The sequence below is a fragment of the Protomyctophum bolini genome (genome assembly GCF_963924005.1).
Source record: "Protomyctophum bolini genome assembly, chromosome: 10".
In the NCBI taxonomy this organism is placed as follows: domain Eukaryota; kingdom Metazoa; phylum Chordata; class Actinopteri; order Myctophiformes; family Myctophidae; genus Protomyctophum; species Protomyctophum bolini.
In genome coordinates this window covers 42,222,338-42,239,936 of record NC_137871.1, presented here as the reverse complement: position 1 = coordinate 42,239,936, position 17,599 = coordinate 42,222,338, and the positions used below count along the sequence as shown (strand labels likewise).

General features: G+C 39.0%; 1 long non-coding RNA gene across 1 annotated transcript; it reads right to left on the bottom strand.

Annotated features, from left to right (window-relative positions):
* Positions 1 to 10,648: 10,648 nt before the first annotated feature.
* Positions 10,649 to 17,228, bottom strand: LOC308322725. Its single transcript, XR_013964744.1, has 5 exons — positions 17,173 to 17,228; positions 16,316 to 16,389; positions 16,092 to 16,154; positions 14,265 to 14,320; positions 10,649 to 13,868 (listed from the first exon to the last, which is right to left on the bottom strand). It is a non-coding gene; the product is annotated as an uncharacterized lncRNA (long non-coding RNA).
* Between the last annotated feature and the right edge of the window lie 371 nt (positions 17,229 to 17,599).

Here is a 17,599-nt window from a genome sequence, read left to right as displayed (position 1 = left end):
CACAGTCAGATCTGATCATGAATGATTGATATCCTGGAGGAGTTGTGGAGAACTGACAACTACACACTCTTCTTATACTAGAGAGCCTGAGGTGGAACCACTAACTGCTTTGATATGATTGGCCACAGAGAACAATAGAGCCATCTCTCTCCACCAATCACGAGCTATCATACTGTTCTCCACCCCTCCCTCCCCAGACATGCTCCATGCTAACTTCTACGAATAAAGTGGTAACAAAATAATCTATGACGAAAAATGCTTTGTTGGCTTATGAACCCATCTCTATAATTATAACCTACAGTATGTCTATCTCATCAGTAGAAATCCAAGAGAACAGACACTGTCAAAGAACAAGTCTGTAATTCTAAAGAACATAATAGCCTAGTGTAGGGATGGACACGGTTCTCATTATTAACCCTTTGTGTGATGGGACACCAGGTCCGGGTAATGTATAACATGGACAGTGAAAGTCGTATCCACTGATGCCTTTATAACCATTTGATTTCATTATACTAAAGGAATACAATAACTACTTCTATAACTACTTAACTTGTAGAAGTATACGACTCCACCCCCTGTACATTTTAGAATTAAATTGCAATGTACTTTCAATATTAAAATTTTAGTATCTAGAAGACAGTGAGTGGTCTGGTTTCTGTACAGGACTGTTGTTGTTTTGTACAGAACAGTAATCTGTCTGTACCACGTTTTGCATTTCAAATACTGGGTATCTACGGGCAGTGTTCAACTATTTGCATCCTGGGTGATCAACAAGTGGAGATCTCTTAATTCAGGTGTAAATTAACTCAAAGAGGAGACAATCGTCTCCCAACATGTTGAACAGACACTTTCACAGTCAAAGCATATTATTGAAAACATGATTATTATGTTATTTATCATCATTATTTGCATAGCACATTTCAACAAGACAGTTCAATGTGCTTTACACAAACCAGGAAACACCAATGTAATATCCTAATGATTAACTTAAACAGAATGAATAGGGGGAAAACTATTACAATGTATGAAGGGGGAAAAAAAACTCAAAGGCAGTGGGAAACAGAAAGGTCTTTAATAATTTGTTTGGTTTGTGAAGAATGTGGATGCAGTTTAATTACATGAATAACCTGCATGTTCACCAGAGAATGTATAAAAGCCCATCAACCATTCCATTGTGACCAATGCGGGCAACATTTCACTAGCTTGTCGAGTTAAAAGTTAAAAAGGTTTATTTTTATGTTATTATAAAATGTAATTATCGTGTTGGGTGATCCATGAGTAATGTGAGTTACTTTGTGATCATGTAAAATAATCTGTATAATAAGCTAACCAGGCCTCTTTGCTTGCACCTGATATAATTTATAATATGTAACATTCAACTAATAACAGTGGACAAATCGATATTTTATTTTGTGGCAATTACCAATTGAGTGAGTGAGTGCGCTACAAATAATCAACCCTATTTGTATCCCCATGTGTAAACGAGTCTCTCTCCTACCTCTTGTTATTCATGCAGTGTTTGATTAAGGCCATTTGAGGCTCTATAGAAACCTAAATGATTGCTCCAAATTCCTCCAGAACAATAGAACCAGGTTGGTGAAAGAACCACTTATTATTGTGTTTATAATATGCAGTGTTGTTCAAGTTACTTTTAGTTATACTGTTTTTACTGCTCTAAAAATCAACTCATTACTATAGTGACTAAAATATGAAAGTTACTAGCACTAGTTACTTTACTTTAAAAATAATAATAATAATGAAAAATAAATGAAATGAAAAGACACCTCCCTATCTTCCACTTTAGAATATTCACTGTCCAGGTATTAGGGAAGTATATATATGCAGTTTTCTGCACATTGACCCTCCTTTCAGTGGTATTTTGCTGACCAGTTCTCTGAAAGCAACAGACTGCACTGTTGAGATGGGAAGCATCTCCTCGACAACATACCTGGCAATCAATCTGTCGTGCTGACTCTGGGTGACAAGCTGTGGCGATTTAAAGTCTGATAGATGGTGTTGATCCATCTGAATCAGTGCATTTGCATTTTACCTCGATAAGTGTTTGTGATGCTACTGGGTGAAAAATGGTCATGGACACACAGCACACAAACCGCAAAGTATGTGATTGTTCATGACAGCATCTTAATTTACTTGCTAAATGTAATGTGCTCAGGTGTGCTCCTGCTCCATCTGTGTTATTGCTTTCCAAAGGGTAATACATGTGATTGACTGAAATTACCACACACACACAGTACTTAAAACATAAGCTAAAACAAGGAATATTGACTTGACTCTTTATTTGGGACTGCACAACCATTATGTAGATTTAACAAATAAATAAAAACACATTTTGTAATTGGCTATACACACAAATAATGCAATAGTGCATGAAAAAGTATCTTATAGTTTCTCTCCATCTCTCTGATCACAACCATAGGGTTTCTCTCCAGAGTGAATTATCTGGTGTTTTTTAAGGTTGTTCATTTTAGAGAAGTGTTGTCCACACTGATCACATCCATATGGTTTCTCTCCAGTGTGAATTATCTGGTGTTTTTTAAGGTGGGATATTCTAGAGAAGTGTTGTCCACACTGATCACATCCATAGGGTTTCTCTCCAGTGTGAATTCTCTGGTGTCTTTTAAGAACATCCATTCTAGAGAAGTGTTGCCCACACTGATCACATCCATAGGGTTTATCTCCAGTGTGAATTAGCTGGTGACTTTTAAGGTGGGACATTCGAGAGAAGTATTGTTCACATTGATCACATCCATAGGGTTTCTCTCCAGTGTGAATTCTCTGGTGTTTTCTAAGGCTGGACATTTGAGAGAAGTGATGTCCACACTGATCACATCCATAGGGTTTCTCTCCAGAGTGAATCCTCTTGTGGCTTTTAAGAACATCCATTCTAGAGAAGTGTTGTCCACATTGATCACATCCATAGGGTTTCTCTCCAGTGTGAATTCTCTGGTGTACTTTAAGTTTGGTCATTGTAGGGAAGTGTTTTCCACACTGATCACAGCAGTGGCATCTTTGCGTAGCCATGCTTCTTTGTTCATTCACCTCTGGTAGGACAGGGAATTCAGACTGATGATGCAACACTGGATTGGAAACAAATATACATAAGTTTTAAGTGTCTAAATTAACAGTTGTACAAGCTCACAACAAGGCATTGTGTAGCACAATAATACTAAAATCATTTGCATGCTATTTGGTTGAACAGTGAGACAAGACATAAATGATCTAAAGCTACTCTACAGCAATGCTACATTGCTACTAGTCATGACGGAAATATGAGAGAGCAAACATACCATAGTCATTGTTTTCCTCCTGTTCAGCTGAGTTGAGGTTGTTGGAGTTCATTTTCACCTGGAGTCCACAGTCAGATCAGATCATAAATGATTGATATCCTGGAGGAGTTGTGGAGAACTGACAACTACACACTCTTCTTATACTAGAGAGCCTGAGGTGGAACCACTAACTGCTTCGATATGATTGGCCACAGAGAACAATAGAGCCATCTCTCTCCACCAATCATAAGCTATCATAGTGTTCTCCACCCCTTCCTCTCCCAGACATGCTCCATGCAACCTTCTACGAATAAAGTGGTACAACAAAATGAATTTAAAAAGGGGCCAAAGAAAATTGTTATAGTTATATTTACTTATTTAGAAGAATTATAGTAGCCTATCGGTCTCAGGCCTAAATGTGTCAATGTGGTTTTAAATGTCTTCCTTGTCTTTTTATTTTCAATCCAGTACTGGATAGTCCATCAGACTCTTGTCAGAAACCTGTCCTACGAGCAGCAAACCAACAAAGAAGCTTTCCTAAACCAAAACACCACTCTTGTGACCAGTGTGGAAGACAGTTCACTTTGAAGTCTGGCCTTACAATTCACCAGATCATTCACACACGCAGACAGGAATCCTACGAGTGTAATAAATGTGGAAAAGGCTTGACTACTAAACTGACCAGTTTAATTTACCACAAGTGTGGTCAGAGAGAGAGCCCCCACGGTTGTGAACAATGTGGACAGAGCTTTGTTTCCAAACGAGCTCTCATCAGCGAATTTCACTAGCTTGTCTAAGTTAAAACGACACGTGATAAGTCACACATCAGGAGTCAAACTGGAGTTTAAATTAATGGTTGGGGGTTTCATTCTGATAATAAACACGTCTGAGTGTTCCTTTTAGCATTCTGTATCATTTGTTATAAGTTGGATTTATAGCATTTATGTCTCTTTTAATACTGCACATTTTGTTCATACATTTTTTTTACTTTAGAATCCAACTGCAATTAAGATTTGTGAAGTCACATTTTGTATTAGTATATGGCTGACACAACGGTTCCTTTTCACTTTGTTGTGTTCACTGGCACCCCTGAAATACAGTGTGAATGATCTGATGTATTTTAAGGCCAGACATCAATGTGAACTGTATTCCACACTGTATTTCACAGTGCTGGCTTTTACGTATGTGTGTTGGCTAAAAAAAAGTGAACCACTGAAGAGTAATAAAATAAAATTTTGTTCCATCCCTAATTAACTATCTAACATTTCCCTGAAGAAGGTCGAAACGTTGGATAATAATACATATACAGCATTGTGGCTACGAGTGTGCAGCCTTTTTATAATTTTTACTTATTTACTGCCTTAGGCCAGCACCTCAACACTAGCCTCGGTCCCAGGCTTACTTAGCCTATCTGCGAAAATAAAAGCCTGGTCACAACCTAAGGCAGAGAAGCTATCGGCGGTTGTATCCTCCGGAACAGCCGTCAAATGTATTTTCCCCCGGATACGATATTTTCCCGACCAATCACAACACTTGTTTCATTCGCGGACAATGTAAACTGATTTGTAAAGCATCAACGATTTCACTTCCGCTAAAACCCTGCAACATCCGCTGATAGTCTTTTCAGCTTAGGTCTTGCCCAGGGTGCACCAACACTGGTGTGCACCCTTTCCTGTTCTGTTCCATCCCTAACTCTCATAGACCAAGACATACAAACTGAGGATTGGGTTGTTTCTTTTAACGAAATCTCAGATCCTGGATCAGCTGGATCATGCTCATAATTGCCAAGGCATGAACATTGGCAATTACATATTATTTGTCAGCTGGGTGGAGACCACATTATCCCATTTTACCTGGAAGGTTTGCTGGGCATACCAACACAGGCCCATGAGAACATGAGTACTTTTTAGAATTAAGTTGTTCAATATTTAAATTGATTTCACTTCAGTATCTAGAAGTGGTCTGGTTTCTGTACAGGACTGTTGTTGTTTTGTACAGAACAGTAATCTGTCTGCATAGACCTGATCATGTTTTGCATTTCAAATACTGGGTATCTATATGCACACAGTGTTCATTCATACATTTGCATCCTGGGTGATCAACAAGTGGAGATCTCTTAATTCAGGTGTAAATGAACTCAAAGAGGAGACAATCATCTCATTCCCCCTCAGAGGGGGAAAGAGTGAACATGTTTTACACCTCTTTGTCTGAACTGTTCAAAGCTTTTTGGACATGGAAATCTCGAGACGTAATGAGGGAACACCAGTTTTCACACAATATTCGTGTAAAATAAACGGCACTATTCATGTCCTGTACACAAATGAGTCTCTCTGACCTCCAGCTTGTTATTCAAGCAGAGCCACTTTAAGGTCGTTCAAGTTCCTATTAAATGTAAATTTAATTAGTACATGATTGCTCCAAAAATCACCCCACATACCTCTCCTAGAGAAAGTGACAACACAAGCATGACATAAATGTATAGTTGTTAGTTTCAATATAATGAACATATTGGACATATTCTATGGTACATATTATCAATAGCATGAATAAATGTGCAGTGTCAACATGATTCAATATACTGTATACAGTCCAACAATAATGAATAGAGATCATTATAAATAAGTAATTACGAGTCAGTACATCGTATTAATCCATGTGAGCATGAGTCAAGTCAACACAGGAGTGAGCATGAATCCAAAAGAACAGACACTTTCACAGTCAAAGCATATTATTGAAAACATGATTGTGTTATTATCATAATTATTTGCATAGCACATTTCAACAAGGCAGTTCAATGTGCTTTACACAAACCAGGAAACACCAATGTAATACCATAATGATTATTGATTAACTTAAACAGAATGAGTAGGGGGGAACTATTACAATGTATGAATAGAAATTAAAATAATAACTCGATCGGTTTAATGCAGTTTAATTTACATGAATAACCTGCATGTTCACCAGAGAATGCACAGAAGCAATCAACCATTCCATTGTGACCAATGTGGGCAACATTTCACTAGCTTGTCTAAGTTAAAAAGGCAGAAAGACAATTGGCACATTTCTGCATTGTTCAAACAACAGACATATACACATTAATCACATTTTTATCACAGCTGAAAGTACTATAGGCCTATGATGTTTCCAGCTTAACACAATTCCACTATGCATTTGTAACAGTGGTTACAAATATAACAGTGGTTACAGTATTTGACAGAGAAATAACTCATTGAGTAAAATAAGGTCAACTGCTGGTTATTTCATTAAAAGGAGAAGATTGAATGTGGGGGCATGTAGGAGTATGTCTATTGTCTAGGTAGGTTGTGATTGGTGGGAAGATGTTCTATTGTTCCTCTAGTTGGCCAATCATTCCAAGCAGTTGGTGCCTCCACCTCAGGGTCTCTAGTATAAAAACTGTGTGTAGTTCCTCCAGGGTATCAGTCATTTCAACTTGAACTGACTGCAGTGAACTCCAGACTTCAGTTGAAGATGAACTCTCTTGACTCCACCAGGGACAATTCTGCTGAACAGGAGCATCCCTTCTACCCTGTTAACTTGAGACTGTGTAAGTTACTTTCTCTCCTGTCTTTCTCTTTATTCGTGCCATATGTTCATCATGTTTTACTGAAAAGAAACAAATTGTACAAGTTTATTCTTGATTCTGCATGTTGTGTAAGGTTTAAATTTGTCAATGTGGTTTTAAATGTCTTCCTTTTCTCTTTATTTTCAATCCAGTACTGGATAGTCCATCAGACTCTTGTCAGAAACCTGTCCTACGAGCAGGAAACCAACAAAGAAGCTTCCGTAAACCAAAACGCCACTCTTGCGACCAGTGTGGAAGACAGTTCACTTCTGTCTGGCCTTAAAGTTCACCAGATCGTTCACACACGCAGACAGGAATCCTACGAGTGTGATAAATGTGGAAAAGGCTTGACTACTAAACTGACCAGTTTAATTTACCACAAGTGTGGTCAGAGAGAGAGCCCCCACGGTTGTGATCAATGTGGACGGAGCTTTGTTTCCAAGCGAGCTCTCACGGCTCATCAGCGAGACCACATAGGGGATTTCCAATGTTCAGAATGTGGATGCAGTTTCATCTACATGAATAACCTGCATGTTCACCAGAGAATGCATAGAAGCCATCAACCATTCCACTGTGACCGATGTGGGCAAAATTTCACTAGCTTGTCTAAGTTAAAACGACACGTGATAAGTCACACATCAGGAGTCAAACTGGAGTTTCAATTAATGGTTGGTGGTGTAGTAGGCCTATAGACTATAGGCCTATTTGTTTTAGGTTTTCATCACGTTTTTCTGATGTACTTTTAATTCTGAGAATAAACACGTCTGAGTGTTCCTTTTAGCATTCTGTATCATTGTAACTTTGACAGCTTTGTTACAAGTTGGATTTATAGCATTTATGTCTGTTTTAATACTGCACATTTTGTTCATATTTTTTTTAACTTTAGAATCCAACTGCTATTAAGATTTGTGAAGTCACATTTTGTATTAGTATATGGCTGACACAACGGTTCCTTTTCACTTTGTTGTTTTCACTGCAGTGAGTCAAAACTGCAGTGTCTGGCACCTCTGAAATACAGTGTGAATGATCTGATGTATTTTAAGGCCAGACATCAATGTGAACTGTATTCCACACTGTATTTCACAGTATTTACGTATGTGTGTTAAATGAACCACTGAAGAGTAATAAAAGCGCTTTGCCAAAAGAAAACCTAACCATTTTTTTGTTCCATCCCTAATAATACATATACAGCATCGTGGCTACGAGTGTGCAGCCCTTTTCTCATTTTTACTTATGTACTGCCTTAGGCCAGCATCTCACCAACACTGGTGTGCACCCTTTCCTGTTTTGTTCCATCCCTAACTCTCATAGACCAAGACATACAAACTGAGGATTGGTTTGTTTCTTTTAACGAAATCTCAGATCCGGGGCTCAGCTGGCTCATGGACTGAATTTGCCAGTAATTGCCAAGGCATGAACATTGGCAATTACTTCAAACATTATTTGATTTATTTGTCAGCTGGGTGGAGACCGCATTATCCCATTTTACCTGGAAGGTTTGCTGGGCATACCAACATAGGCCCATGAGAACATAGTGATACTCCACCCGTGTACTTTTTAGAATTAAGTTGCATTGTAAGTTCAATATTTAAATTGATTTCACTTCAGTATCTAGAAGTGGTCTGGTTTCTGTACAGGACTGTTGTTGTTTTGTACAGAACAGTAATCTGTCTGCATAGACTTGATCATGTTTTGCATTTCAAATACTGGGTATCTATATGCACACAGTTTTCATTAATACATTTGCATCCTGGGTGATCAACAAGTGGAGATCTCTTAATTTATCGTCTGTCTGTCTGGCATTCTCTCTCTCCTTCCCTCCTTTGCGTTCTCACGTCTCTCTCTCTCTCTCTCTGTAACCTCAAATATGGCCAGTGCACGCGACCTCGCCCTTTAGGTCGAGGTCACCCTAAAGAGGCAGACTTAACTGCTGTGTGTCTCTCTCTCCCACAGGGACAAATTAGCCATTGGGCCAGTGGGGCCATGGCCCAGGGGAAATTGGACCGTGGGGTACTAGGTTTGACACCCTGAAAAGGGCTCCTGGGACCCTCCATTGGCTGTTGATTTTGTCACTATGGGGGGCCCTGCAAATATTACCAGCCCAGGGGCCCTCGTGGGGGTTAATCCGTCCCTGCTCTCCCACACACACTTCCGGCTCCGATTGGGGTAATTTATAACATAACAAACTGGATGTTAAGCCCACTTTAAAACAGATGAGGGTTAAGTATAACATGTTTCACCAGCAGCTTACTCTTATTGTTTTATAGCACATTTCAACAAGGCAGTTCAATGTGCTTTACACAAACTAACTAAACTAAAATCATAATGAACAAAAACAAAACAACTCAATCAAAGGCAGTGGGAAAAAGAACGGTCTTTAATTGTGATTTAGACTTCCCACAGATTACACACACCCAACGTGAGTTTGAAACTATGACCAATGGCAAAAAACTCCAATACCTATTGGGAGAAATACAACACTGTGCAAACACAGCACTACAGCCGCAAGAGATGTGAATTGTTGCAACAAAATAAGTTTGGGAAGGAATACAACCACCCTAAGGACTACTATCTGTACTAAGTAGGCCGCCGGACCTACAGTACTAATGCACATGTAAACAGAGCTGATACCTTTAACCCATTTAGGCCTAAGGCTGATTCTAAAAATGCCTCTAAATCCTGACCTAAGGTTTCTGAAAAACTTCAAATATTTATATAGCAGCATCAAAAAAATTACATTTTTGAATACTGTACATACTGTACAGAACCCAAATATGGGTGCCCGGCCTGAGGGGGTAAGATACCAATAGGAGTGCCCGCCCAGAATGGGTTAAACACATCTTAAATCTGTATATTAATCTTTTTCTGTATATTAATAGCCCTGATTAAAAATGCTCCCCTTTTCCCCGAAGTGGCTTGTTTCCAAAAGGCTTTTATACCCTGTTATAACATCCATCCATACATCCATCTTCAACCGCTTATCCGTAGTCGGTCGCGGGGGCAACAGCTCCAGCAGAGAGCTCCAGACTTCCCTCTCCAGAGCAACATTAGTGACTTCCTCCTGGGGGATCCTGAGACGTTCCAAGGCCAGTGAGTCGATGTAATCCCTCCATCTACGTACTCTCCTGCCACTGCTGAGTCAACATGCATTATTGACAATCTCCTCAGCCTATCGGCATGCTTGTACATTCCACAATCACTATCAAAGTCATCTCTTGCTACGAGGCTTATACCTCATACCGCTTATACCTACATCTGACTTTGAGAAGTATATTTAATTTTTCAAGTAAAAATGCATAATTGCTCTGTATAGTTCCCAGCTACCCATTCATTAATAATTAATAAACAACTCTTTGTTTCCTCATGTGTGAACAAGTCTCCCTCCTACCTCTTGTTATTCAAGCAGTCATTAAGGTTGATTAAGGCCATTTGAGCCTCTATAGAAACCTAAATGATTGCTCCAAATTCCTTCAGAATAGAACCTGCAGGAACTGCTGGTTATATTGTGTTTACACAGCTCATATAAACACTACAAACAAACTTGACTTGAATGTTTATAACAAATAAGACTAAATAACTTAATTATGAGTCAGTGTTTCATGTACGTAATCATGCTCTAGGAACAGGAACTGTGTTTGTGATGTTACTGGCTGAAACATTGTCATGGACACACTGCACTCCTACAAACCACAGACCATAGTATGTGATTGTTCATAACACCATGTTCACTTATCCTTAGCAAAATTGTAATGTGCTCCTGCATTACAATGTTTGTTATTGCCTAAGGGTTGTGATTCACTGAAATCACCACAAACAGTAGGCCTACTGTATAAACAGAAGGTGTAAAAAAAAAAAAAAAAATACTCCCGACTTTGAATATGTTTGTCTTTATTTGGGACTGCACAACCATTATGTACATTTTATACATGTAAAAACGCCCATTTTGTAATTTCATAACGGCAATTTTAAATAGCATCGTATGACTAAATATATAAGCTGTTTTAGTTGTTGAGGAACACTAAAAAAACGTCTCTGTATTGTATTTTTATATAAAGCATCTCTGAGACCAAAAAGAATCAAGTGAATGAGAAATACTACCAAAAATATAATTCAGTCAAACAGTATGTTACTAGCAATTAACCAACTTTTTTCATGTCCTATCCTATTGTTCTAGTATCCACATGCTCAAATGTATGTGTATAACAGTTTAGCCATCCTAATAAACTATAGACTATGCACATGCATCACTTTTCCTTTACCTTTCTTGACAAAATTAGCTCATGTAAAACAATAAAAATAGGATAATTCAAGCTTTCCCTATAGCTGCATTGTTGGTGAGTTTAACGATTAACTGTGTTTAATACAGTCAGATAGGACTTTTCTGTTTGGATGTATGGGCTGTCAAGGCCAGCACGTTTTCTGTCACTCAGTAGGCGTTCCTGCATACCTTCCCTCTATTGCTTAAAAAGGACCATAATGAACCACTTAGTATGCTGATCCCTCTCTAATGAACACTCGTCATAGTGTTCACACGTAGCCGATGCATCTTTCATATGCGTATGCTCATGACGCTTGATTTCCACAATCAACAATCAACAGTTTAAATCCAGGGTGTACAACAATCTTGTGACGTTGCAAATTCTGTGACTGCGAAAAAGCCTTTCCACACACATCACATTGAAAGGGTTTCTCACCTGTGTGGATTTTCCGGTGTGAATTTAAGTTGGACATGCTGATGAAGTGTCGTCCACACTCTTCACAACCATATGGTCTCTCTCCAGTGTGAATTCTCTTGTGTTCTTTAAGGCTGGATGTTTGAGAGAAGTGTTGTCCACACTGATCACATCCATATGGTTTCTCTCCAGTGTGAATTCTGTGGTGTTTTTTAAGGGTGGACATGTGAGAGAAGTGTTGTCCACACTGATCACACCCGTATGGTTTCTCTCCAGTATGAATTCTATGGTGTCTTTTAAGGTTATCAATATCAGAGAAGTGTTGTCCACAATGTTCACAGCCATAAGGTTTCTCTCCAGTGTGAACTTTCTGGTGTTTTTTAAGGTTGGACATTTGAGAGAATTTCTTTCCACACTGATCACACCCATAGGGTTTCACTCGACCAGTGTGGATTTTCTGGTGGCTTTTAAGGTTAGACATTTGAGAGAAGTGTTGTCCACACTGATCACATTCATAGAGTTTCTCTCCAGTATGAAGTATCTTGTGGGCTTTAAGGCTAGACTTTTGAGTGAAATGTTGTCCACACTGATCACAACCATAGGGTTTCTCTCCAGTATGAATTTTCTGGTGGCTTTTAAGGTGGGATATTTGAGAGAAGTGTTTTCCACACTTATCACATCCATAGGGTTTCTCTCCAGTGTGAATTCTCTGGTGGCTTTTAAGATATCCCATTTGAGAGAAGTGTTTCCCACACTTATCACATCCATAGGGTTTCTCTCCAGTGTGAATTATCTTGTGGCTTTTAAGATCTGCCATTCTAGAGAAGTGTTTTCCACACTCATCACATCCATAGGGTTTCTCTCCAGTGTGAATTATCTGGTGTTTGTTAAGGTTGGACTTTTGAGAAAAGTGTTTACCACACTGATCACAGCCATGCTGCTTTGCCAAGCTTCTTTGTTTATGAATTCTCTGGTGGCTTTTAAGGGTGGACATTTGAGAGAAGTGTTTTCCACACTGATCACATCCATAGGGTTTCTCTACAGTGTGAATTTCCTGGTGTTTTTTAAGGTGAGCCATTTGAGAGAAGTGTTGACCACACTGATCACATCCATAGGGTTTCTCTCCAGTGTGAATTATCTGGTGTTTTTTAACGTTGGACATTTGAGAAAAGTGTTGACCACACTGATCACATCTATAGGGTTTCTCTCCAGTGTGGATCCTCTGGTGTTTTTTAACGTTGGACTTTAGAGCGAAGCGTTGCCCACACTGATCACATCCATAGGCTTTCACTCCAGTGTGAAGTATCTGGTGGCTTTTAAGACTGGACATCTGAGAGAAGTGTCGTCCACACTGATCACATCCATAGGGTTTCTCTCCAGTGTGAATTAGATGGTGGTTTTTAAGGGTGGACTTATCAGAGAAGTGTTGACCACACTGATCACATCCATAGGGTTTCTCTCCGGTGTGCATTTTCTGGTGATTTTTAAGGTTGGACAGTTGAGAAAAGTGTTGACCACACTGATCACATCCATAGGGTTTCTCTCCAGTGTGGATTAGCTGGTGTTTTTTAAGGTTGGAAATTTGAGTGAAGTATTGTCCACACTGATCACATCCATAGGGTTTCTCTCCAGTGTGAATTTTCTCGTGTTTTTTAAGGTTGGACATTTGAGGGAAGTGTTTTCCACACTGATCACACTCATAGGGTTTCTCTCCAGTGTGGGTTTTCTGGTGGCTTTTAAGGTTAGACTTTTGAAAGAAGTGTTGTCCACACTGATCACATCCATAGGGTTTCTCTCCAGTGTGAATTTTCTTGTGTTTTTTAAGGTTGGACATTTGAGGGAAGTGTTTTCCACACTGATCACACCCATAGGGTTTCTCTCCAGTGTGGGTTTTCTGGTGGCTTTTAAGGTTAGACATTTGAGAGAAGTGTCGTCCACACTGATCACATCCATAGGGTTTCTCTCCAGTGTGAATTAGATTGTGGCTTTTAAGATCTGCCATTCTAGAGAAGTGTTGACCACACTGATCACATCCATAGGGTTTATCTCCAGTGTGAATTATCTGGTGTCGATTAAGGCTCCTCATTTCAGAGAAGTGTTTTCCACACTGATCACATCCATAGGGTTTCTCTCCAGTGTGCATTCTCTGGTGTGTTTTAAGTTTGGACATTAAAGAGAATTTGTGTCCACATTGATCACATCCATAGGGTTTCTCTCTTTTAAGGTCAGACATGTTACGGTAGTGTTGTCCACACTGGTCACAGCCGTACTGTTTTGGTTTAGCCAAGTGTCTTTGTCCAGGGAGGCCAGACTGAGGATGCAACACTGGATTGGAAACAAAGATAAAGTAAAGTTGAAAGTGTGTAGTGAATATTACATATAGTTCCCAAATAAATATGTGCAAATTAATGCCACATATTGTGTGCATTTTAAGAAAGAATTAACAATTTAAAGAAATTAATAGACAGACATGTGTCAAATAGCTAAATAACCATGACAAAAAAAAAACAATCATTAAATTAATAATATGTTCATTGAACAACTAAATATGCAGGCATTAAGTGGTTACATAATACTACACACAATTCTATTCTGTGAATGAACTGCGAGACAATAAAAAGGCAAAGACAAGATCAAATTACGGGTACTATGAAACAAAGTGGAAGATTGAGAATACAATGAATATTGAGAAACTTATGTTATTGAGAGTAAGTAACATACCGTAGTCTTTGTTTTCCTCCCGTTCAGCAGCGTTGAGGTTGAGACTTCATCTTCACCTGAAAATTAGAGTCCACAGTCAGACCTGATTATTAACCCATTCTGACCTGAGATCAGATTCATACGAGGTTTCCACTGGACACACACTGGTCTGATTAACCCATTCTGACCTGAGATCAGATTCTAAAAATGTTGATTTTTCAAAAATAGCAGACCTACAAGCTCGTAGCGCGCCACTCGGTGGCGCGCTATGAGCTTGTAGATCTGCTATTTTTCAATCGCTAAAGCATAACATGATGCTCTAACACCAACATGGGTTCCCGTTCAGAATGGGTTAAAATCCTAGAGTTGTGGAGAACTGACAACTACACACTCTTCTTATACTAGAGAGCCTGAGGTGGAACCACCAACTGCTTAAACTGCTTTGAATGATTGGCTAAAGACAACAATAGCGCCATGTCTCTCCACCAATCACAATCTAACAAACTGCTGCATGTGCTTCACCCCTCCCTCCTCCCCATGGCATGTAAAAGTACGAAAAGTATTGGCTTTTGAAAATAGCAGATCTACAAGCGTAGATTCAACTATTCTTTTGAGTGAGTGAGTGAGTGAGTTAGGACAAGGTGGTGTAGTTTTACAATGAGTCCACTAGATGGTGCAAATTGACCACATTAAATAAGCATGCATGGTTTTGATACAGATGGGTCTGTTCACTTGTCTTAAAGGCAGTGGTGTACCAAGTACATTTACTTAAGTACTGTACTTAAGTACAATTTTGAGATATGCATACTTTACTTGAGTAAGTCAAATTGTCAGTACTTCTACTCCACAGTCTCCACTACAGCTCAGAGGCAAATATTGTTATTTTACTGCACTATAAGTATGTGAAAACGTTTAGTTACCGGTTACTTTGTAGATACACATTGTAACTGTTGCAACTACAAGTAATATAATTTGTTCATAATTAAGAAGTTCATATTCATGTTAAAAAAATATTTAATGTATTTTTCTTGTCAAGTTGTAATGCTTTTATTTTGAAGGGTCAATGCCACATTCTGTGTCTCGTTTGGTCATCTGCTCTCATCATCTCATGTCGATTGGTACACAGAAGTTTTGTATTATGCAATCAAGCCACAAGCAACAGAAGCAGCCAGGTGCAGCAGCTCCGTTTGCACTGGTCACACAAAGAGACTGTAAAGTTACATGATACTGTCATAAGAAAGGTTACAAGGACCCAAGACTGAAGAGATTCCCTTCCTTGTTTTATGCACGCAGCCAACGAGGTATTTGTTTGTTTGTCTGTATTTTACTTATGTGAAATGTTTATGTGAAATCTACATGCTGTGCATGGTGTCGTTTTGTGTTAATTGTAACATGCTTGTTTTATTGTATTGTTTATTTATTGTATTTGTTGGTCCATCTGAATCACTGCATTTGCATTTTACCTCGATAAGTGTTTGTGATGCTACTGGGTGGAAAATGGTCATGGACACACAGCACACAAACCGCAAAGTATGTTATTGTTCATGACAGCATCCATGACAGCAACCACTGCATTTTGACCATTTGAAAATACATAGGCCTGTGCGTCGCATCCTTAGAATATATTGGTCGCATCGCATAGAACGCATACAATGTGTCGCATCGCGTCGCATTGTAAGCTTGTAGATCGGCTATTTGTGAGCATCGGCTAATTGTGAGCTTGTAGATTGTCTATTTTCAAAATAGGACATTCTGCATAATGTAGGAGTAGTTCTACATTGCAGTATTGATACTATTAGTTAAGTGAAACAATTGAGTATTTGTTTCCACCACTAAAAAGGTAACCACCTTGACACGGCTGTAGAAGTAACCTCAGGACACACCGCTCTCTGTTGGTTGGTTGTTTTCTTACTGCAAAGTACACAACAACAAGAGATATGCAATAATGAGTGAATAAACACAGATAATAAAGACATAAAAACAGTCACACTAGCAATAATAATGGAACCAAATAACTAAATAACACAAATACAATACATTCAATAATTATATATCTGCACATTGAAACATACTGTGCAACGGTGCAGTGCACAGCACAAGGGTGATGGATACAAGTCGAAGTCGTACAGCTTTCTCTTGAGAATGCCTACAATGAGATTCAGCAAAACCCAAATCACAATTCTCTTCAAATGTTATGCAATACAGTAGGCCTACAGTCGCCAACCCTAACGCCATTCCAGCTGTTGTAGTAGTCTGTACTACAACTCCCGTGATGCAACGGAACATGTCACAGCAAGGGAACTTATCAAAGCATCTCCGCCCGTCGTATTTTACAGCATAGCGAAACTTTACTTAACGGTACATCGAGTACGTTTCCTTATACGTACGTTGTTGAGATATGTGAACTTAACTTGAGTAAGTCAAAATGTCAGTACTTTTACTTCTACTCCACAGTCTCCACTACATCTCAGAGGCAAATATTGTTATTTTACTGCACTATAATTATGTGAAAACTTTTAGTTACCGGTTACTTTGTAGATTTTCATTAGTATTACAAAGCACTAAATTAAGTAACCACTTCAGCCCTATATGCATTTTGACCATTTGAAAACATTTTCAAAATATTTGTAGGAGCTATTTGAGAACTTTTCCACCACTGCATAAAGGCAGGGTAAGTATTATAATGTCACACGGCAAGGGAACATATCAAAACATCTCCGCCCGTCGTATTTTACAGCATAGCGAATCTTTAGTTTTAGTTAACGGTACACAGAGTACGTGTACGTTTCCTTATACATAATATACACATATCATGTAACCTTAAATTTCGCTGCAAGTACAATATGTATTGAATAAAGAACTCTTTATTGCACAGACGAACGGTGTAATAAAGAGTTTATTAAAGTTAAACACACACTTGTTCACATACCTTTCTCTTCTCTCCCGGCCAGTCCCAGCATGAACGAATTACAACAACTGAGTGGGGGGACGGTGAAAATGTGCGCAGACCACTATAGGCTAGACGGGTGACGCCACTTTGAAGGACATTTCGCTTTAAACAGAAATTATTGACTATCGTGAACCATTACCACATACTATGTAGTAAGAACGTGCATTGACGTTGTCACCAATGAACGGACAACCCATAGAAATCTAAGAAATACAATAACCCCACATCTGTTCACCCCTGCCACCAAACTACAGTGGAACGCTCCGGCTCACAACGCAGGCAGCCTATAGGGGTAATATGCTGTTTCTTGCATGACTCTGGTACAAACCACGGTGGTTTCCACCGATGGCCCCTATATTAAATAGGTGGTTTAACCACCTATTTAACATAGGGGCCCAGGGGGGCC